Here is a 23,086-nt window from a genome sequence, read left to right as displayed (position 1 = left end):
TCAGTTAGAAATTTACATCCATACTTTGTGTGTGTGTGTGTGTGTGTGTGTGTGTGTGTGTGTGTGTGTGTGTACAACATGAGGTAACAAACTTGAATGCCCTTGACATTGAGGAAAGACTGAAGGCAGGGTTGTGGATTTGTTTTCAGTTAGAAATTCACTTCCATACATTGTGTGTGTGTCTCCAACATAAGACTTATAACCTGGCCAAACTGGTATTTCATGAGCTAATTCAGAGAGAGATCGATGGGCTTCTGGAACAATAAAGCTTTTATTTTGACATTCTAAGAACAGATTTTCTAAATGAATAGACTATTGTCTCAGTTGCATCAAGGACTTAACAGGCTAAGATTCGGATCTCACCTCTTCATTTCTGGAGAACAGACACCACAATGCCATAATTAGACTGATAGACTCATAATAAATGGAGAAAAGATAGACTATGATGACATGGAGAAATGCCAACTGAGTTGGCATCTCTATTGTGACCTTTGCTCTTTCAGGATGGCCACCTAGCTGTGTGACACCGGGGCAGTGGTTGCTTTCTCAGGTCCTGACTTTCTTCATAAGTGATGACAACAGCTATATTGCAGGGTGGTTATGTGGATGAAACAGGTTAGTAAACAAGCCATTCTTATAAAATGCAAAACCCAAGCTGCACAATTGTTGAAAACATTAGCACAACATATACAGAAATTTTATAAGTGAGAGATGCTTCCAGAGATTAAAATAAACTATAATGTATGAAAATAAGATCCACTGTAGTAAAACCAATATGATACAAAATATGCTCAGTACCACCATGTAGGGGACACCTTAGCCACACCTCCTGGGGCTGGTTACAGGTGTACCTGGCCATGCCCCCTAGGGCATGGGCAGGGTGACCTGAGACAGGTTTTAAGAATGAGGGTCAGACAAGCAGAGCCCTTCTTTTTCCCTGCTTCATAGGCTTGCACTGCTTACTACATTTCCTGCCAGCTGGTTAGGTTGCTCTGTAAGTAAGACATATCCCAATATACCCTAATCTCACCTGGATATGTATTTATTGTTGTACAACCATTTATTAGAAAAAGTGCTGCTCATCTGTGACACCTGTAATCCCAGCACCAGGGAGGCTAGTAGGTTCACCAGTTTAATGATGTCCCAAAATATTTAGGGGGTCTGTCTCAAAAGGTAAGGAATGACAACAGCTCAGTGTCAGTGGTGGTGTGGACTATCTGGACCCTTCATATACTGCTGTTGAGAATGCAAAATAAAAATTACAATCTCTGGAAAAGCTGGGGTATTCCAGAAACATGGAAATAAACACTTATACTACTCCAATTCAGAAAGAAAAAGAAAGGGTTCTAAAACAAGACAGAAAGCCTAACTCTCAAAGTTACAAAAGCAAGTTTTTATTTGGGACTAAAAGGCTGTGGGACCTGGTAGGACAGAAACTTCTGTTGACAGACGACAACTTGGAGTCTGTTCTCTCTCTCCACCACATAGTTTCTGGAGATCAAACTCAGGTCATCAGGTTTGTTGGCAGGTGGCACCTTTACTCTGAGCCACTTCACCATTTCACCATTTTAGGACTTTGACTTCAATTAGGAAATGAGGATTAAAATTAAAAGTTAATGTTCTGACCTTTATGGATCAGTTTTTTAAATCAATTCTAAATGGTATTAATAATAGTTCAAAACACTCTTCAATTCTGTTTTCTGAATCATCAAAACTTTGTTTTGCATCTGGGTGTAGTGGTGCACCCTTTTAATTCCAGCATTCATATTCAAAATGCAGAGACAGCTGGATGTCTGTGAGTTCAAAGACAGCCTAGTCTCAAAATAAACCCCAACATATTTGGTTTTAATTAATTTATTGTAGTTCAGGAAGTTATGTGTTCCCTGGATTTGATATTTGTTACCCATAGAACCTTAAATTTTTACTAAGATGGAAATCATGTAGCTGGAAATATATTATAGTTTCATGGGTGTGTTATTAGTGTTACTGTTACAGCTCTGACTCAAGCTCTTTGCTGCTTGGGATTGGGAATGACAAATCCATTCAAAGGCTAATTAAAACTCACTGCCCTGGCCCACATGGGACAAGGAAGTGGAAAAAAAATTAGACTGCTTATTAGCACCAGTTTTGAAGTAACGTTAAAGGTCTACTTCATCACGGATTTTCAAAACGCGGAGTAAAGATAAAACGTCCTTACTGTATACCTTCTTCTCAGCACACCGTGTGTTTATTGCTATAGATATGACTGTATCTGGTTGTGAAGAGCTCATAAATCTTTCACTACCACTAGGTGGAGGACACCTGTCACAGGGAGACAGGCTTGTGAAATGAAACTAGGAAAAGGTCCTTGGGACCACAGTTCGAGATCTCCAAAAGTCTCTGAGGTCTCGGGTACCAGATACAAGTGTCGAGTAACCTACAAGTTTAGGTTTCCAATCCCCCTCCCCTAAAGTCACACACTGCCTCCCGTAGCTGGGGGACCCGGGGCATTTCTGAAAATGGCCTTCATACTTTCTGGCAAATAAAGGACCCCAGGAGTCAACAGTTTACGAATCCCAGCAGCCTTGGGTCTGCAAAGATCTTGCACTGAAGTCCGGACAGGACTGAAACTCTCCACCACGTTTCCCGCCTTCTGATCCTGCAGGCTAAAAGGACTTGTCTATCTCCGAAAGCCTCTGGCGCCCTTCACCTCTTCACTTTCTCCCCTTCTAAGCTCACCCTGAAATGTGCCAGGAGCACGGTGTAGCACGGGATGCAAGGAAGTTTCTTAGAACAGCGTTTCTAGCTTCTCCAAGCGTCCCCTTTAAGGAAGCAGGCCCTACGTCTATCTCACTCACCTACTGGCTTTCCTTTCTGCCCGTCACTCTACCTTTAAGAATATTTCCTGTTCTTTCAACCCAACTTGCACACCTCCGCCCCCCGGCCGTGTTCATTGGGCCGCCTGAGGCCTGTTCCCTCCTAGCTGTTCCCTCCACCTCCTCCCGCCCTCTAGCCTAGCGCAGCGGAATTCCGGCTACTGATTGGCTACCACGGCAGCCTCCCCGGCACCGGATTGGCGGACCGGCCAGCCGGGGCGGACGCAAGGCGCATCCAGGCTAGGCTGTGCGCGTGCGGAGCGGCGACCGCGGAGGGGGCGGGAGGGGCGGGGGAGGGGGGCTGGGAAAGTTGAGGCCGTGCTGCCGCCGGGTCTCCGGCCTCGAGGGCTCGGGCTCGCTGCGGCGGCGGTGGCCGCGAGCAGAGGCGACCGGGGCGGGGGAGAGGAGGGCCCGGCCCGCGCTCCCCCAGCCCCCGAAGCAGGCGGCGGCTGCGGACCCAGAGGCTCGCTGGCCGGCCAGACACCGCTGCCTTCCGCTCCTGGGACATGACCCAGGCGGGGGTTGCCGCCACCGCGGCCGGGAGCGCGTCGCCGGCGGGTGAGTGGCCGCGGGAGGGGGCGCTGACAGCCTGGGCCGCGGCTGCGGGGGCGGCTCCGGGGGGCGGCCCCGGGCTCAGCTCCACCCACCCCCTCCTAGCCGCGCGAGGTGAGGGCTAAGCTGAGTGTCCCTCGTTCCTGGGGACCCCGGAGCTCCCACCTGCCCCAGGGCAAGCGCCCTCTTCACCCCGGCCTGCCCGCACCCTCGGTGCCAGGCCCGCGGGGGTTCGCTCTGCTCCGGTGCGCGCCGGCGGACGGAGGCCCCATGCTGTCCTGGGTGCATAAAGAACTGGGCAGCCAGGTCCTCACCGGGTGGCCTTTGCCCGCCTCCTTCACCTTTTGCCATCTCTTCCATGTCTCTCCTTGTCTTCTGACTTTCCTTCTGACCTACTCGTCAAACTCGTGCTTTTGTAACTTTCACCCCTGTGTGGGAGAGTTAGGCTGGCGTTTTCGCCTTAGAAGCCCATCGTTTTTTCTTTTTTCTTTTGCTTCGGAACAGCATACTGGTCCAAGCGAATGATTAGCTCTCCTGATTTCTTATTTCCTGAAGAAGCATGAGGTTTGTGGGCTCTTGCTGAGGTTGGACATTTTGACTATTGAGTTCTCTCTGGAGGGTCTTTTTGCTTTTATTGACCTCGTTTGCAGATAAGAGATCACATAAAACTAACTGCCAAACCCTAACTAATGTTAGAATAACGTTTTACCAGTAAGTAGAGTGAAGTATCATACAGGATAGTTCTGGCTAACTTTACAGGTAATGGTGGGCAGATTTCTTAAGGAAACTTCATGATGAGTGGACCCTGATGGCCAGCCAGACATGCTTGCTGCCGGCTCAACAGTCACCTTAGTGAAGTTTTCCTTTCACCCAGGACTCTTGATTTGCTGTGTAGATACTGAGTTTCCATTTATTTGGGAAGAACACTGAAAGTATTTGTTGCAAAATGAGTAAGATACATTGTAATCACCCCACTTTCTGAGACAAATCAAGAGTTGTACACTAAAGCTGTGCCAAGCATGTCATTCCAAAGGCCCACCAGCCACATGTGACCCAGAATAACCATGTATGTTGTCCAACACAAAATTGAAAACGTAAACGTATTTAATACCTTAGGGGTCGCTCTCTCTCTCTCTCTCTCTCTCTCTCTCTCTCTCTCTCTCTCTCTCTCTCTCTCGATTGTGTGGCTCTCAAAGTTGAACTGTGTAAATGATAAGGCTGTGTCACCATTTCAAAAGATTGGGCACCTAGTCTAAGCAGTATGACTTAGATTCTCCAGATATTTAAAAGCAGTTTTGTGAGTCTGGGCATGGATGAAACTTAGGACATTTCATGATACAAAAGCATTTCCTTGCAGTCTGTTAAAGGCCAGTTAGAATAGTTATTTTCTGGCTTAGTTGTCTATGGAACATCACATAAGTTAAAAAAAAAAAATCATAGATTTTACAGTGAGCTGGTTTGTGCATGAAACACTAAGAAAGCACTGTTTAACTCAGGTTGGAAGAGAAGCTCCCACAGGTAACAAGCTTAGAGCCACTGCCTTTAAACCCAGGTCTTAATGGTATCTCACATCCTTCCTTCCTGTGGTCAAGCTCTGTGGTTCCGAAACTGGACTGTTTGTTATAATCACCTTGTTTCATTTCCCAGACATTACCTTTGATCTGGCTGGAGGTTGGGCTGTGGGTATAACTCTGAAAGCTCTCCAGGCCATTCTGCCCAGCAGCCAGGGCCAAAAATTACCTTAAGCTTGGTACAATGTCCAGACTGTTCTGCTTGTATTCCAGGGTTTTCTATGGCAAGCCTTCAGTGTGTATTCAACTGTTGCCCTAAAGCCTTCCTTGTGAACCTTTGGACCTCCTCACTCCCACAGATAATGCAATTTAGTACCATGCTGTTGCTAACATGGGTGTTTCTCGGGTTATGGATCCCTCTCCCCTCCCTATCAACAATATCTGGGGTAGAGTCTAAGTATGTGCATAGTGTATGTACACACACATAACACCTTGAGCATATGTATGTATTGGTATAGGGTCTCTTTTTGCTCCTAGGCTGACCATGAATTTGCAGTAATCCTTGTGCCTTTATGTGCCTTGGGATTACAGGTGTGTACCATCATACTTGGCATCAACAGAAGTTTTAGTTTTTCATTACATTCATTGAGAAAGAGAGAGAGGAAGAGGGGAAGGAAGTGTGTGTGTGTGTGTGTGTGTGTGTGTGTGTGTGATTGTATTTGATACAGTATATATCTAGGGCTCAGAGAATAACTTGAGAGTCACTTCTCTTTTCTGCTATGTGGGACTGGACTCAGGTTGTCAGGCTTGGCAGCAAGTACTCCCTAAGCCATTTTACCAAGCCAACAATTTTTGTTTTGTTTTTCAACGAAGGCTTTCTCTGTGTGCTCTGGCTCTATAGACCAGGCTGGTCTTGAACTCTGAGATCTACCTGCCTCTGCCTTCTTGGTGCTGGACTAAAGGTATGTGCCAACACCTGGCTAACAACAAAAATTAAAAAAAAATTTAAAAGATTTTATTTATTTATTATGTATACAGCATTCTGCTTCCATGTATATCTACACACCAGAAGAGGGCACCAGATCTCATTATAGATGGTTGTGAGCCACCATGTGGTTGCTGGGAATTGAACTCAGGACCTCTGGAAGAGCAGTCAGTGCTCTCAACCTCTGAGCCACCTCTCCAGTCCCCAGAATTTAAAAATTTTAATTATACTTTTTATTGAGGGTTTCTTCAGAGAAATTACCCTAATTTTTGTTTATTTCAACGTTGCTTTGCTTTGTTTTTGTTTTGTTGTTTTTGTTTTTGTTTGTTTGTTTTTTTGAGACAGTATTTCACTGTGTAGCCCTGGCTGTTCTGGAACTTACTCTGTAGACCAGGTTGGCCTCAAACTTACAGAGATCTGCCTGCCTCTGCCTCACAAGTGCTTGATTAAGGGTGTACATCACCATCACTCAGCTAGTTTTTTAGTTGAAATAGAATTTTATCACCTTCTCCTTTTCTTTTCCTCCCTCCAGCCCTTCCCAGCTGTCCTCCTTCAAACCCTTCCCATGTCCCTTCTGCTCTCAAGTTGATCACCTTTTTCTTTCTTTTTTTTCTTTTTTTTTTTTTTTCTTTTTTTGGTTTTTTGAGACAGGGTTTCCTGTGGCTTTGGAGGCTATCCTGGAACTAGCTCTTGTAGACCAGGCTGGTCTCGAACTCACAGAGATCCGCCTGTCTCTGCCTCCCGAGTGCTGGGATTAAAGGCGGGCGCCACCACCGCCTGGCCACCTTTTTCTTTATTATTGTTTTTTACATACATACATGTGTGTACATAAGTATGTGTGTGCACAAGTATATATAAATACAACCTTCTGAGTCTGTTTTTGTTGGTGGTGTTTATATGGTTTCAAGTCGACCACTCTGCATTAAATAGCCAGTTACTAAATGAGTTGATCTCTGGGTGAGTCAACTTCTTCTCCAACAGTCGTTAGTTGCCTGTAGCTCTCTGTCTAGGTTTGGGAACATGATGAACTTTTCTCCCTTCTGCCTTAGCATGCCTATCGCTATCGCCATTCTTCTGAACTTGTTTATGCAGCTCTTTCTAGGAGAGATCTTTCATAGCAGACCTCCAGGTATTCTGACTCTTTTTTTTTTTTTTTTTTTTTTTTTCCGAGACAGGGTTTCTCTGTGTAGCTTTGGAGCCTATCCTGGCACTCGCCCTGGAGACCAGGCTGGCTTAGAACTCACAGAGATCCGCCTGCATCTGCCTCCCGAGTGCTGGGATTAAAGGCGTTCACCACCAATGTCTGGCCTATTCTGACTCTTATAGTCTTTCCTACCCTTCTCCCATGATGTGCCCTGAACCAGATGCAGAAACCGTGTTGTAGATGTATCCACTGGGCTGTGCTCCCCACCATCTGTTGTTCTCTGTAATGTGTCCAGTTTTGGTTTTTTGTGATGGTCTCCATTGCTGTAAAGAGATGTGTCTTTGATGAGGGGTGACAGCTACACTTAAAGGTGATTCCCACATCTTGGCCTGTTTTTAATGATATGCTGCCTTTGAGCTTTCATACTACATGTTGTTTAAAAGACTCCCTTTGTACTGATAGTATGGATTTATTTAACATATATACTTTTTTCTTTCTTTTACAATTCAATGGCAAGGGAATTTTGTTTTTGTGGTTTAGAACACTCTTGGACTCATTACAGCCATGGTTTTGGGTTTGATTCCTGTTGTCTCTTAGCAGTGTCCTTCACTGGTATTCAGTTACTGCAGGCAGTGTATGAATGCATAGGATTGTTGTTGTTGTGGTTTATTTTGTTTTGTATTTTAAGCAACCTTGACTATCCCAGAACTCCCTATGTAGATCTGGCTGGTCTCAAGTTCTTGAGATCCATCTGCCTCTGCCTCCACGTGCTGGGAGTTGTGTTCCACCATGTCCTGTTTTCAGGTTTTTTTTTTTTTTTCTTCTTTCTGATATTTGTCTGATTTTTTTTCCAGCAGGTTGATTATTTTCTTTTTTGTGGTCCCCAGTCTGCTTGCATTTATTTCTGTGTTAGGACTTAACAGATTGCCACAGATTGTTTATCTGACTGCTAGCTTTCAGGTTCTCCATGTTCAAGGGCATGATCCTCTTGTATTCCTAGATGCAATATGGCAGAGCTAGAACATTCCAACCATGGGGACTGTGTCCTCTAATATCAAATTTGTTATTAGCAGACACTAAAAAAAAATGTGTTAAATGTGACTGCTGTATTTTATTATATACACATCTTTAACAAAAGTTAATTTGATGATGGGCAGTGGTGGTGCACACCTTTAATCCCAGCATTCGGGAATGCAGAGGCAGGTGGATTTCTGTGAGCTTGAGGCCAGCCTGGTTTACAGAGCAGTTCCAGGACATACAAAGCCACACAAAGAAATCCTGTCTTGGAGAAAAAAAAAATAAAACAAAACAAAAGGTTGATTAGACATTAATTGACTTTGCCACTACATATTGTCTTAACTTCAGTTCTGGATTTTTCATAGTGATAGAACCCTTAAATGTGTAGTCTTCCATATGTACACATACCTTGAGCATTTTTCTCTGAGCTTGTTATCCATAAATTATTTGTAAAACTCTTGCTAAGAGAAAAACTGTTAACTGATCAATCTTTTTCTCATTAAATTTTCCATGTGGGTACAATTGTGCTATTTCAGAGGGCCAGATCTTTTAATTAGATCAGTAGGGCATGATAAGTTGCTCCTATTAATGTGCTAATACTGTGTTTTTAATTCAGTTCATCAAGTATTTATTGAGTACTTAGATTTGCCTAACACCATAGGTGCTAAAGAGAATACTGAAATAGTAAATAGTGAACTCAGCTATAAGAAAATTTGGGGAGGACTGGGGAATGTCAGGTAATTAAGGGGCTCATTGCAGCATTTGTTGGCTGCCAAATTAACCTATGATTAATAATAATAATAATAATAATAATAATAATAATAATAATAATAATAATATAGGAAAGACTCATCGTTCTCTTTGTCTGTTGTGTGGCTGATTGAGGAGTCCCAGACCTCTTTACCTCCCAATTATGAAGGCATCCTTGGGTCATTTGGTGAAAGAATTCTCATATTAGCTGCTGTAATTTCTTAAATAGCAGAAGCCACAGAGAAGGCGGGGAGAACAAAAGATGGTGTGACTGAGAAAGATACCACTTCTATTTCTGCACCACATTCAGGGCCAATTTCTTTTTAGTTATCAGCAACAGAATTTGACTTGGGCTAATGCAAGCAGAAAGTAGAGAATTATAGATGTATGCTAGGTAAGCCCACAGATCCAAAAGAATGTAACAGTGAAGCCTTGGTAAGATTAGGAGATGCTAGGCCACAGGGCTAAGTCAGCCCCAGACAGCTTTCCTTCTTGTGCAGAGAATCTTAGCTGTTAGCCCTGTGCCACACTGTGATGTCAGCCCATGTTTGAAGGCCTGTTTGAGTTCAAGAGTAGGGTGGAGAAGCTCTTCAAAGGAGACACAGGATATTGCTGCCAGACAGCCCAAGCTGCAGGTATTTTCCACAGATGGGATGCATTTGGCAGTGTGAAGCCTTTGGTGAGCTTAATGTAAGCAGTTTTTAGATTGAAAGTCAGTACCAGCTGAAAAGTGAATGCAAAGTAAGGAAGAGAGGAGAGCAAGTATAAGTTAGTTGTTTTAGAAGCCTGATAGTCTGAGAAGAGGAGGATATTGGGCCCAGAAAATAAATCATTGAAACCCTTCAAATTGAGAGAAAAGAATAAGGATGTATTTTAATGGAAAAGCACCAGTAAGGTAGAGGAAAGTAAATTATCAAAGAGAGAAAAGAGACATGATGTAACAGGTTACCAAGTAGTGAGGGTGGTGGAGTCCAGAGTATGGGAAGATGGTTGGTGTTAGCTAGAAATGCTGGGAAGCTTTGTCAGGGAAGACAGACTTGCCTTGGATTTTGAAGGATTCGTAGGAGTTGGACAAGTCATGAACCATTAAAAAGGTCATTTCAGTGAGAAAATAGCATGAATTTAGGAAAAAATGAGCTTACCTATAAGGAGACCAAGAAGAGCATCTGAGTTGGTTAGGTTGGAGAGTGAGTAGCATGATCAGCAACTTGCCATGCTCCTGTGTTGTACGAGGTGGATTTGGGTGGGTGAGCCTGAAAGCCGGGACCCAGAGTTTAGATGTGATGCAATAGTTGTTAGGCAAGAGTACAGCTGTCCTTTGGTATTCGTGTAGACTTTGTTCCAGGATCCTTCCACAGGTACAAAAATGTAAGTATCCTTTAGGGGCCTAGACAGATGGCTCAGTTCTTTCGGTGGCCTCAGGTTTGGTTCCCAGCACCCATGTACAGTGGATTACAACCACTTGTAACTCCATTTCTAGGAAATCTGACACCTCAGGCCTTTTGAAGCACCTGTGCTCAGGTCTACATATTCTGACCCACACATACACATAATTTAAAAACTAAATGTATCTTTGAAAGTCTCACGATGGCATAGTGTTTTCATGTTTGCATAACCTATGAGTATCCTCCCTCCTATATACTTTAAATTGCTTGTAGATTATTTGTAATACTTTATACAACTTAAATGCTGTAAAAATTCAGCCATCCACCGTGAAGATGTGATACAGTCTGAGAAATATGTGACGGTAATTTCATTATTATGTGGACGTTATGTAGTGCACTCTTAGACTAGGGGTGTGTAACCTGATACATCTGTAAGTCTTATGCTGCAGCCTCTTCTCCCAGGCTACAAACTATCTACCACATTATAATCATGAATATTGTAGACAACCATAACATGGTGGTCCTTATATGTATAAACATATGCAAACATTGACAAGATACAGTAAAATAAGAGGTAATAGAAATCTTCAACTCCATTACAGTGTTGGGGGACCACTATTGAATATGTGGGCTATGAGTAACTAAACATCATTATGCAGTTTCATGGTTATATCTATTAGTGCGGTATTCTTTTGTTTGCTTGTTTAGTTTTGTTTTTTGAGACAGGGTCTCTTTATGTAACCCTGGAACTAGCTCTGTAGACCAGGCTGGCCTCGAACTCACAGAGATCCATCTGCCTCTGCCCTGAGTGCTGGGACTAAAGGCATGTGCCACTACTGCCCAGTAAGTGATGTATTTCTCTTGAGGTTTTATTTTGTGGACAGAGTCTTGCTAGTTAGCCCAGGCTACCCTCACACTTTTTATGCTCCTGCCTCAGTGTTCCAAGTGCTGAGAATACACACATGCTAGCATACTGTATTGTACTTTAGAAAATAGTAACAAGGCTGGAGAGATGGCTTGGGGGTTAAGAGCACTGGCTGCTCTTCCAGACATCCTGAGTTCAAATCCCAGCAACCACATGGTGGCTCACAACTGTCTGTAGTGAGATCAGATGCCCCCTTCTGGTGTGCAGGCATACATGCAGATAGAGCACTCATATACAGGAAAAAAAGAAAAAGAAAATAATAACAAGAGGGAATATCAGTATATGTATTCAGTATAGCTAAAAATTTCTCCCAATAATTTTGGTTCAAGAATTATTGGATTAATGGATATGGAACTCTGTATACAGAGGGCTGATCCTGTTGTAAATTCTGGAGCTCATGCTCCAGATGAAGTTTGGTGAATTAGAAAGGAAAGATCAGTGGAATGTTGGGATGGGTATAAAATCCATGAAGTGCAGGAAGGGGTGATGTACCCCACAATGGTCTGCATCTCCCTTCATCAATAAACAATCAAAACAGTTTCCCACAGACATGCCCACAGTACAGCATGAACCAAATAATTCATCATATTAAGATTCCCATCCTGGGGACTCTAGTTTGTGTCAAGCTGACAGTTAGAACTACCCACCATAGCATCCTAGCAGGTCCTGGTACATCATCCCCTACAAGGGCTCCTGAGTAGAGTAAAAGAGGAGAAAGCTAGCTAAGAGCAGCATCAGGCAAGCAAGAATTCATTTGTCTGACTGTAGATGTCATGTGACCTGCTTCAAGTTCCTGCCTTAACTTACCCTCAATGATGGACTATGATCTGTAACTGAAAGCTAATTATAGCTCTCTTCCCTAAATTGCTAGTTGTCAAGGCATGTCATTACATCAACAGAAATGAACTAGAATAGACACTGTATAGCATACCTGTATAAACTAGGGGCATGTCCAGCATGGGCTTTGTAGAGCCAGAGAGAGCAGCATCACCGTATCTTTTTTTTTTTTTTTTTCAAGACAGGGTTTCTCTGTGGCTTTGGAGGCTGTCCTGGAACTAGCTCTTGTAGACCAGGCTGGTCTCGAACTCGCAGAGATCCACCTGCCTCTGCCTCCCAAGTGCTGGAATTAAAGGTGTGCGCCACCAACTCCCGGCCTCATCGTGGTATCTTAGAGAATTCTGTTACCACTGTGACTGCGGCACCCTTTCCTGCAGAGGCACATTTGGCTCCTGAGTTCTGCTCACAGAGTCTTCTGATAGCTCAAATGCCTGCAATCATTATTTATATTCATGGCAAGGATGGGTGATTTTCACATATATTAAAACAGTGATTCTTGGGGCTGGAGTTGTATGGTTGAGAGAACCAAACCCAGGTCTTCTGCAAGAGCAGTTTATGCTCTTAGTGGATGAGTCCTCTCTGCAACCATTGTTTTCTTTTTTGAGAGTTTCTTTTTAAAAACTTAAAAGATTTTATTATTTATTTTATGTGCATGCATGTTTTGCTTGCATGTACATATGTACACCATGTGTGTGCCTAGTGTCCTGAGAGGCCAGAAGAGTGTTTCAAATCCTCTGGAACTGCAGTTATGAAGGGTTGTGAGCTACCATGTGGGTACCGGGGACTACAGGTCCTCCAGAATAGCAGCAGTACGCTTACCACGGAGGCGCCCCTTCAGCCTCATGAAGACAGGTTCTTGTTGTATATTGTGGATTGGCTTGAAACTTTTTCTTTTCTTTCTTTCTTTCTTTCTTTCTTTCTTTTTTTTTTTAATTCAGGCTATTCTTGAGCTCACAGTCCTTCTGTTTCAGCTTCTTGGGTACTATGATTCAAGAGGTACACTGCTGTGATTGGCTGATGGTTTTTAATAGGAAGTAACTGTTTAGATTTCAATACAGTTGGTCTCTGTGTCTGTGTTCTGCAGCTGCACATTTGACCAGCCACTGATTCATCTGTACTGAATATGTATGGATTCTTAACCTTACTATTACTCCCTAACAACATAAGGTGTTACCATATTTTTACAGCATTCACATTGGTCTTCTCCTCCCACCTTTACCCAGTCAACAGACTTGTATGACATGCTCTAATTCTGGGACCCAATTGCTGTATATGTGAAAAAAAAAATAAAATCATCTGCCAAGACCTCCCAAAGCCTGGTACAAGGAGCTCAAGTGCCAGGTTTTAGAGAAGTATACACCCACATGAGAACTGGGGATTTTTTTTTTTTTTTTTTTTTTTTTTTTTTTTTTTTTGGTTTTTCAAGACAGTGTTTTTCTGTGGCCTTGGAGGCTGTCCTGGAACTAGCTCTTGTAGACCAGACTGGTCTCAAACTCACAGAGATTCATCTGTCTCTGCCTCCCGAGTACTGGGATTAAAGGTGTGCGCCACCACCGCCTGGCGAGAACTGGGGAATTTTATGAAATAGAAAGAGCTAACAAATCTCCAATATGATAAGGTTTTAATTATTAAGGACATTTTTTTTAACAAAAAGGAAAACTCTATTGAGAAAAATAAAGATAAAAAATTATTAGATACATACAAGTAAAAGTCAAGTGGGAAGGGAGAGGGAACAGGTATATGAGTCCAACAGGAGTTACAATAAGTGTGACTGAGATCATTTCTTTTTTTGCAGGGGGAGGGGGAGTTTGAGACAGGGTTTCTGTGTGTAGCTTTGGAGCCTATCCTGGCACTCTGTAGATCAGGCTAGCCTCGAACTCTCAGAGATCCTCCTGCCTCTGCCTCTCAAGTGCTGGGATTAAAGGTGTGCGCCACCAATGCCCGGTCTGAAATAAATTCTCATTTCAAAAAAGTTTTGGATTGTAGAGAAACAAACATCCAGCTTTTGCCAGTTAGATATAAGCAATGCAGGAAGGTAAGAAATGAAGTATATATACACACAAGCCAGGCATATGTGGATCAACAGAGTATGTGCACTAACATAAAGGAGTATCTGTACACATGTGACAGACGTGTGGGACAACAGAGGATGCGCACTAACATAAAGGAGTATCTGTACACATGTGACAGGCATATGTGGAACAACAGAGAACGCACAGTAACATTGTTACCTTCAGACAACAGACATTTATTTCTGAAATATTTACTGTTACTTTGTTCCTAGGGAGCTCCTTGCATATGTGACAAGAATGTGTGCAGTGGCTACAAGAAATAACAGTGTTCTTCCCATCCTATGCGTAGGTGTTTACACACCATTTAAAACAGTTTCATATAAAATAACAGCTTACTAGGACTGCTATAACAAAATACCAGAGCCAATGTGGCTTAAATAACAAGAATTGCTTTCTCACAGCTCTAGGCTAGTGGCCTACAGTCCAAGTGTTGGCAGAGTGGGTTTCTGATGCTTAACTTGTAGGCTGGGCTTTTTTCTGTCTTTACAGAATCGTCCCTCCATCTGCATTGTCTGTTTCCTAGTGTCCTAATAAAATGGCACCAGCCATATAAATTACAGTACACTGTGACCCCACTTGTGGTGTGACCTTTTGAAGGGCTCCCTTCCTTCCTTCCTCTTCTGTTTTTTGTTTGTTTTGTTTTGTTTTTTGAGACAAAGTCTCAACTGTGTAGCCCTGGCTAACCTGACACTCACAGAGATCCCCCTGCATCTGTCTGATGAATGCTGAGATTAAAGGTGGGTCCCACCTTGCTTGACAGGGCTCTTTTTCTAGGACTTCAGCATATGTCTTGGGTAGAGGACACTGTCTAGCTCTCTCTAGATAGATAAATACCATTATATAGGGACACTGTGTCCTATATACATATGGTAGAAATACTAGGTTGAACTACCTGAAGCTAGAGCAAAGAAGCAGATCTGGGGCTTAGTGGTGTAGGGCAGTGTAGATGGATTTTTCTTTGGGCCACTAGCTCACAGAGACTTATTGTTAATTATGAAAGCTTGGTCTTAGCTTAGGCTTGTCCCATTAGCTCTTGTAATTTAAATTAACCCATATCTTTTAATCTGTGTTTTCTTATGTGGCCTGGTTACCCTTACTTTGTACTGTCTATTCTGCTTTCTCAAAGGCTGACTGGCGACTCTTCCTTTCTTCCTCCCAGAACCCTTCTATACCTCCTGCCTACCTATTGGCTGTTTAGCTTTTTATTAAACTAATCATAGTAGCACATCTTCATATAGTCTAAAGGAATATTCCACAACGGTTGAGCGTCTAGTATGTATTAAGGCCCTGGGTTTGATTGCCAGCATTCTAGAAAAAAAGTTTCAGATGGTTCAACACAATACCATGGCATTTAATCAATGTCCTTTTTTAAAAAAATCTTTTTTTTAAAGATTTTTATTTATTATGTATACAATGTTCTGCCTGCATATATGCCTTTAGGCCGGAAGAGGGCACCAGATCTCATTATAGATGGTTGTGAGCCACCATGTGGTTGCTGGGAATTGAACTCAGGACCTCTGGAAGAGCAGTCAGTGCTCTTAACCTCTGAGCCATCTCTCCAGCCTTCAATGTCCTTTTGATGAGTCTTTCAGGTATTTTCTTCTCAAAATAATTCAAGTGACACTGTAGTGAATATCCTTGAATAAATGTGTTATTTGTACATATGTGAATATACCTGTAGGGTGAGATTCTTGGGGTTGCTGCATCAAAGAGGAGATAATGTGTTTCTGTGGATCACTGGATACTGATCAAGAGGGAGCTGGCCTAGGCTCCATGCTGTAAGCTTTCCTGACGGGCAGGGCTGTCTCAGCAGAAAGGACTGGTACTGTGAGACCAGAGGCACAGAAGTTGGAGTCAGAGAAAGTGTGAGGAATTGAGGGTACCCACATCAAGGGAGCTGCACCCAGATATCCTGAAGAGGGCTATTATCATATCATTATGATCACTAAAGAGATTTGAACAGGCAGTGAAACGTACTTTATGCTATTTGAACTTTTTTTTTTTTTTCTTTTTGAGACGGTGTTAGTTCTGGCTGTCCTGGAACTCATTATGTAGGCTAGGCTGACCTCATGCTTAAAAGATCTGCCTACCTCTGACTCCTGTGTGCTGGGATTAAAGACATGAACTGCCATTTCTGGTCTTATTGCTTGAATTTTATGTGGTCTCTTCTTTCAGTGTGACAGCTACTAATATGCACACAAATAATTGCTTGCACATATGTGAGAAAATGTCTGGGATTGATACCACCAGGTGGTTAAAAGTAGAGGGGCATTGGCACTTCATAAGACAGCTATCTGGTTTAAAAATTTTGCCAAGGATCAGACAATATTTTTACTGAATAAAATATTGCACCTGAATTTTTAAAAAAGCCTTCAATTTAGTTCTCTTTGAGTTTAGTTATAAAGTAAGTTTTGTGTTTATAGTTTACAGTGATAAGAATGAGGAAAAGCTGAAATATGTCATTCTGTTTACAGTGATTATCCCTGAAGAGTGGAGCTGTATAGCAAAGAAACTTTCACTTTATCCATTTCTTTATGCTTTGACAATAGTTTTTATGTGCTAAGGGCTTGCTTGTGTAGTTTTAAAATAAAGCTTAAAAGTGTACCAAGGAAATCCATGCTTCTGGCTTATTTCCTTTTTTCAGATAAATGTTGGCTGAGATTCAACCTGAAAGGCAATTCTAGTTTGGGGTCAGGAGTTCCTTATTTCAAGTTCTTGTAACACGTGTCATAGCTGCTCAACTTTGACATTAGCACCAAACATGATGGTGATGTGATTGATGGGAAGCAAACAACAAACGCTGTTGGAATATGCAAGACAGACAGCAGTTACAGGAAGCAGAAAACAGCCTGACACATCAGCAGGTCCTTGTGTTCCCTCTGGCATATAGAAAGCAGCTGCTGGAAACAGGTGTAGACAAAGGATGCTTTTGGTGTGACAAGCACCACTGTTCTGCACCTGCAGCTGTACAGAAACGTTATGCTTTACAGAACACTATTTTGACCAATGATATCACCCATTGAAGATGAAGCCATGTTGGTTTACACAAATATACTTAATGGAGTTTGCCTCATTCAAAGTCTCTTGAGCATTTTAGGGCCAGAGTGTGTCCTGGCCATTAAGCAATACATGAATCTAAGACAAGACTTCTAAATGGAATGAGTTGAATCATGTGAAATGTAAAAGTACATTCCAGGAAAAAAATGTTTTTTTTTTTAACTCAAAATGCTGGAGAAGACAACTGTGAATACGCACAGAGAGCTAAGTTAGACAAGCATTAAGCAGGATGGTGAGTTAGAGCATGTGTCCATGTGTATCACACCTTTGAGTATTTGTTAAAATGGAGAAATGCTTGTGTTCAATGTAAAGAAGAATGCAGAGTGGCTCATGAACCACTATTTGTGAAAAATTAGATGCAGAAAGGAAGAAAACTTGCAGAAGGGTCCACAGGGATTGTGTTGGGAGATGCAGTACAGAACAGTTTGAACGTTTAAACATTTCTTTGTTTCCTAGGTGTGTGTGTGTGTGTGTGTGTGTGTGTGTGTGTGTGTGTGTGTGTGTGTGTGTGTGTAATTTTTAGTATAAGAAAAAACTAGTAGAACAAGGTGATCAAAGTAAGTAGAGCTCATTTTTGTTATGGAGCAGATAATTTAATCCAAACCAGAGATTTAAGTTTAGTTGTCCCATAATTTCCATGAGTTACACCTCTCTTCTAGTAGGGTAAAGTGATTTTGACTGAAGAGGGTTATACTGAAGAATAAGGGGACAGGTGAGGCAGGAGTAGGCACAAGAGAGGGTAGCGGGAAATTAATATAAAGTATGTTATATGCATGTGTGAAATGTCATAATGAAACCTACTACTTTAGTTAATATATACTAATAAAGTCTTAAAGAGATAGAAGTTATTAAAAAACTGTATTGTAGCCGGGCGTTGGTGGCTCATGCCTTTAATCCCAGCACTCGAGAGGCAGAGGCAGGTGGATCTCTGTGAGTTCGAGGCCAGCCTGGTCTCCAGAGTGAGTGCCAGGATACGCTCCAAAGCTACACAGAGAAATCCTGTCTCGAAAAACAAAAACAAAACAAAACAAAACAAAAACTGTATTGTAATCACCCCATAAGACATTTTAAAATAAGCATATAACATCTTAAAATGGACTAAACAATAGTAAACCAGAATTAAGAACTAGAGGCCGAAAAGATTAAGTAAGGTATCATAACCTTTATTCAGTCATTCTTTTTTTCCGAGACAGGGTCTCTCTACATAGCTCCGGCTACTCTAGAACTTGCTGTGTAGACCAAGCTGGCCTTGAACTCACAGAGACCCACCTGCCTTTGCCTCCCTAGTGCTGACATTAAAGGTGTGAGCCACTACACCCAGCTTATTTATTTTAAAGATTTATCTTTATCCTGTGCATATAAGTGTTTTGCCTGCATGTGTACCTTATGTGTGCAGTGCCCACAGAAGCCAGAGGAGGGCACTGGATACCTTGGAACTGTTGTTTGTTTTGGTTTTGGTGAGACAGGGTTTATTATGGATCAACCTTAATTTACTAGCCAAGCTGGCCTCAAACCTACCGCAGTCCTCCTTTCTCACCCTCTCAAGTGCTGGCTAGCAGGCAAGTGTGACCACAGCAGGCTTACTTTCCCTCCCCTCCCCTCCCCTTCCCTCTGTTGTTCTCCCTGCCTCCTTTCCTTTCTTTTCTTTTCTATTTTTATTTTTTTTATTTTTTGTTTTTTGAGACAAAGTTCCCCTGTGGCTTTGGAGGTTGTCCTGGAACTAGCTCTTGTAGACCAGGCTGGTCTCGAACTCACAGAGATCCACCTGCCTCTGCCTCCCAAGTGCCGGGATTAAAGGTGTGTGCCACCACCACCGCCCGGCTTCCCTCTTTTCCTTTCTATTATTTATTTATTTACTTTAAGTAAAATTTTGTTTGGCTGGTTGGTTTTGCTTTTCAAGAGAGAAATCTCTGTCTTGGCTGTCCCGGAACTCTTTGTAGACCAAACTGGCCTTAAGCTCAAAGAGATCCATCTGCCCCTGCCTCCCAAGTATTAGGGCTAAAGGCATGTGCTACCACCACCACCCAGCCCTCTCTATTATTTATTTATATTTTTTTCTTTTGAGAGACCATAATGGAGGTGGAGGTCAGAGAACAACTTGTGGGAGACAGGTCAACAGTTTCTCCTTCCACCAAGTAGGTCCTGGGGATCAAACTCAGAACTCAGGTGATGAACACCTTCCCCTGCTGAGCCCCACCCCATCTCTGTCTGTCTGTCTCTCTCTCTCCCTCCTTCCTCCCTCCCTCTCCCCTCTCACTTTCTTTTCCTTTTTTGGACAGGGTAGAACTGTTTGGCTTCTTGATCCTCCTACTTCTTCAGTCTCCCTAATGTTGGAGTGACAGACATGTACCACTGTACCTAGAAGTTTCTCTCTCTGTCTCTGTCTCTGTCTCTCTCTTATACATTTTTTTATTAGGGGCACGCATGTGGAGGTATGAGGATAATCTGCAGGAGTCATTTGTCTTCTTCCACCACGTGGACCCTGGGATAGCACTCAGGCTCTCGTGTGGAGGCAAGTGCCTTTGTCTACCATTTCACCAGCCCATTTCTTTTTCTTTATGGTGTCATTGAAGCATGAAAGCTCCTACTTTTAATGAAGTTTTTTTTAATCACTGTGCTTTTAATAGTTTTATAGTGTTGTTACATTGACTTAAACATTTAAAAATGTTTTATTTAAAATTACATGCTAATGTATGTATCTGTGTATGAGTATATGCCTATGGATGCAGTACCCACTGAGGACACAGAAGAGCATCTCATATGGAGTTAGAGTTACACCCATGAACTGCCTGAGATGGGTGCTAGGAACTGAACTAGGATCCTCAGCAAGAGCATTAGGTGTTCTTAACTGTTGAACCATCTCTTCATCCTCATTGTGCATGTGAATGTCCCCAGCTTTTCTTTGTTAAAGTCTGCCCTTTCTCTCCTTGAATGGTCCTGGCTGCCATGTCAGAATCAGCTGGTAAAGGTTTGCTTCTGTTTCTTGTTACCATTCCATTTTGCCTGCTCTCTTTGTAGTAAGCTTTGAAACTGGACTTTTCAGCTCTTTCACCTTCCAGTCTTACTTTTAAACTGTGTCAGTACTAGAATTCCAGTTTCAATTTCTAATACATTTAAAACAAATGATTCAAATATTTTATTGTATGAAAAAAACTAAATCAGGCTGCTTCTGTGTTACATGGTTTTGGGTTGATGCTTTTGCTTTCTAAGTTTTCTAGCCTGATGTGTTAGTGCATACCTGTAATCCTAGCATTTGGGAGGCTGAGGCAGGAACACCAGACTAGGATGGATGGATGGATATATATATATATATATATATATATATATATGTATATATGTATATATGTATATATGTATATATGTATATATGTATATATATGTGTATGTATATATGTATGTATATATTATATATAATTAGGCTTGTTGGTAGCCTGTGCTAGGAGAGATACCTTGCTCAGCCTAGATATAGGGGGGAGGAGCTTGGTCCTGACTTAAAAACATTCCAATCTTTTTGACTCCCCATAGGAGGCCTTATCCTCTCTGAGGAGTCGATGGGGGGAGTTATGGGGGGAAGGTGGGAAGAGGAGGAGGAGGGGAGTGAGTGGGACTGGGATTGCTATGTAGATTGAGAAAAGACTCTTTTAAATATAAAAAAAATAGAAAAAGATTACTGAGATATCATTAGTATACCTCGTTCACTCACTTAGTGTCCACTCCATTGGTTTTAGTATGTTCACAGTGTTGTATATCATTGTCACAGTCAAAATTGTAGAACATTTTTTATCACCCAGAAGAGAAACTCCAGAACCACTAGTTGTTTCAGGGAACCTGGTGTATAAGAACTGGTCACCAAAGGCAGCAAGTGCAGAGAGAGTGTACCTGGGCTTTCTTTTAGAAAAAAAAAAAATCTCACACATCACTAATACGTCATTTGCTAGTTAGGAAACTGTCCAGATACATTGACCAGCACAAAATGCTCAGCTGACTGTCTAGTGGCTGTCTGTCCTTATGGTGTTTGTAGTTTGTGCCAGTGGTACTTAGTAGACAGAGTGGCAGTCCATGAACAGAAAAATGGATAAACAGCTAGTGTTATAGGTTCATACACAGTTATTGGTTCATCCTATAAAAAGGAGCAGACTCCTGGAAGAAGGTATATAATTTACATTTAAGCTGAGTGTAAGCTTGCCACAAGAGAATTCCCACTAACACATCTATATAAAGTCCAGAGGAGGAAACAGGACAGTGATTACTTCTAAAACTGGGAAGGGATTGGCTAGAAAAGGTCAGGAAAGAACTTTGTCTGGTGATAATATCTGTAGTTTGATGCAGATGGGGTAACAGAAGTGTGAAAGCTCACTGAATAGTAATAGGTTTTCTGTACCCTCATAATAGATTTCTCCACTGACACAGTAAGCAAAATGAAGCAAAACTGAAAAAGTGAAAGAACCTGTTTATTTGAGCAAAGCAACTAACTCCTGGGTGAGTTCTCTAGACTCAAAGATCAAGGCTGGAGAAGTCACATGCCTGAACTAAAGTAGGGAGCTTATATAGGTTGTAGGCAAGGGCTGATGATATGTCTGCCACAAGCTGTGTTTGTGCCCAAGGATAGTCAAAAGCTGAATGCTTTAGGCGGGGACTTGAGCATCTGGCAACTTCTGGGGAGGAGCTGCCTTAAGCCACCAACCATGCAGAACTGGACATTTTGGTGCCTTCCCTTTGTTGGAGATTCTCTGAGAGGGTGGGTTTTGGAGAGATTCAGGAATGGGGCTTTCTGTATCAAGCAGGAGTAAGCTGGAGGTTCCAATGGAACAAATGGTGTACTTAAGATTTCACTTAAAGAAATTTGTGTGTGAGTTTTACCTCAAGGGGAAAAATGGTCCTAGACAAATTGATTTTAAGCAGGAGATCTAAGGACCACAATGTGAGAACCCCTGGGCTTGACAGCTTTCCTAATAATTGTTTCTTTCCACACAGATGTAATAACTCATAGATTATTAATATAATATTTTAGCATTTATCTTTAAAAATTCATGGCAATTTAACTATTTTAAGGAGTATATTTATTTAGTCATATAAATATTGTATTAAAAATGCCATTTGGGATGTGTGTGTAACTCGGTGTTCTAAGGCCCTGAGTTATTTAACCCCAGTGCCAACAAGAGAAGAAAAGCTATGTCTTCATTAGTAGGTTAATTGGTAGATAGACAAAGATTTATGATGATGTAGTCCCTTAGTCTGGTTATTTTGGAGGGTAGAGAGATGGCTCTGTCAGTAAAGTGCTTGCCATGTGTGCATGAGGACCCGAGTTCACATCTCTGGCACCCATGTAAAGCTAGGCATGGAGCACATACCTGTGATGCCAGTGCTGAGGAGGAAGGGACAGGAGTACCCCTGGGGCCCTGCTACTCAGCAGCCTTGCCAAATCACTGACCTTGAGGTTCAGTTTCTGTCTCAAAAACAAGAGTGAGTGAGGAAAGAACCCAGCACCAACCTCTGGCTTCTCACTTCTGTCTCTCTGGCAGGAGTTCACTGTGTAACCCCTGCTGACCTGGAATTCATGATCCTCCTGCCTCAACCTCCTCGGTGCTGATTCTATCCATTTGCTACCATACCAATGATTTTGTATTGTGTTCTTCTGAAGTTACTTGTTGGATCCAGATGTGTGTGTGAACTCCATGGGGTTTTTAAATATAGAATCATGGTATCTACAAATAGGAATAATTTAACTTCTTCCTTCCCAGTCTGTATTCCTTTTATATCTTTTTGTATGCATGTGTACATATGTTTATGGCTTCATGTATGTGTGTGTGAGTGGGTGGACCTGTACACTTACCAGTGCATGCACATATGAAGACCAGAGGTTGACCTTGAGTATCTTCCTCCATTACCCTTGACCTTATTTTAATTTCAGTTCATTTTGTTTTGTTTTCTTGAGACAGGGTTTCTCTGTAGCAACCCTGGCTGTCCTGGAACTTGCCTTGTAGACCAGGCTGTCC

The 23,086-nt window shown here is 42.2% G+C and overlaps 1 protein-coding gene across 3 annotated transcripts in view; it reads left to right on the top strand.

Moving 5' to 3' along the window:
- Positions 1-3,133: 3,133 nt before the first annotated feature.
- Usf3 (upstream transcription factor family member 3) overlaps positions 3,134-23,086 on the top strand; it is a 56,405-nt gene continuing 36,452 nt past the window's right edge. For all 3 annotated transcript variants that reach the window (XR_004769921.1, XM_027412636.2, XM_027412635.2), the window contains exon 1: positions 3,134-3,413. The gene's annotated coding sequence lies outside the window, so the exon portion shown is untranslated. The remainder of the gene's footprint in view (positions 3,414-23,086) is intronic.

Source organism: Cricetulus griseus, chromosome 4, assembly GCF_003668045.3.
Source record: "Cricetulus griseus strain 17A/GY chromosome 4, alternate assembly CriGri-PICRH-1.0, whole genome shotgun sequence".
NCBI lineage: Eukaryota > Metazoa > Chordata > Mammalia > Rodentia > Cricetidae > Cricetulus > Cricetulus griseus.
Note: the sequence above shows the minus strand (reverse complement) of the source record. Positions and strands in the feature narration are given on the sequence as shown.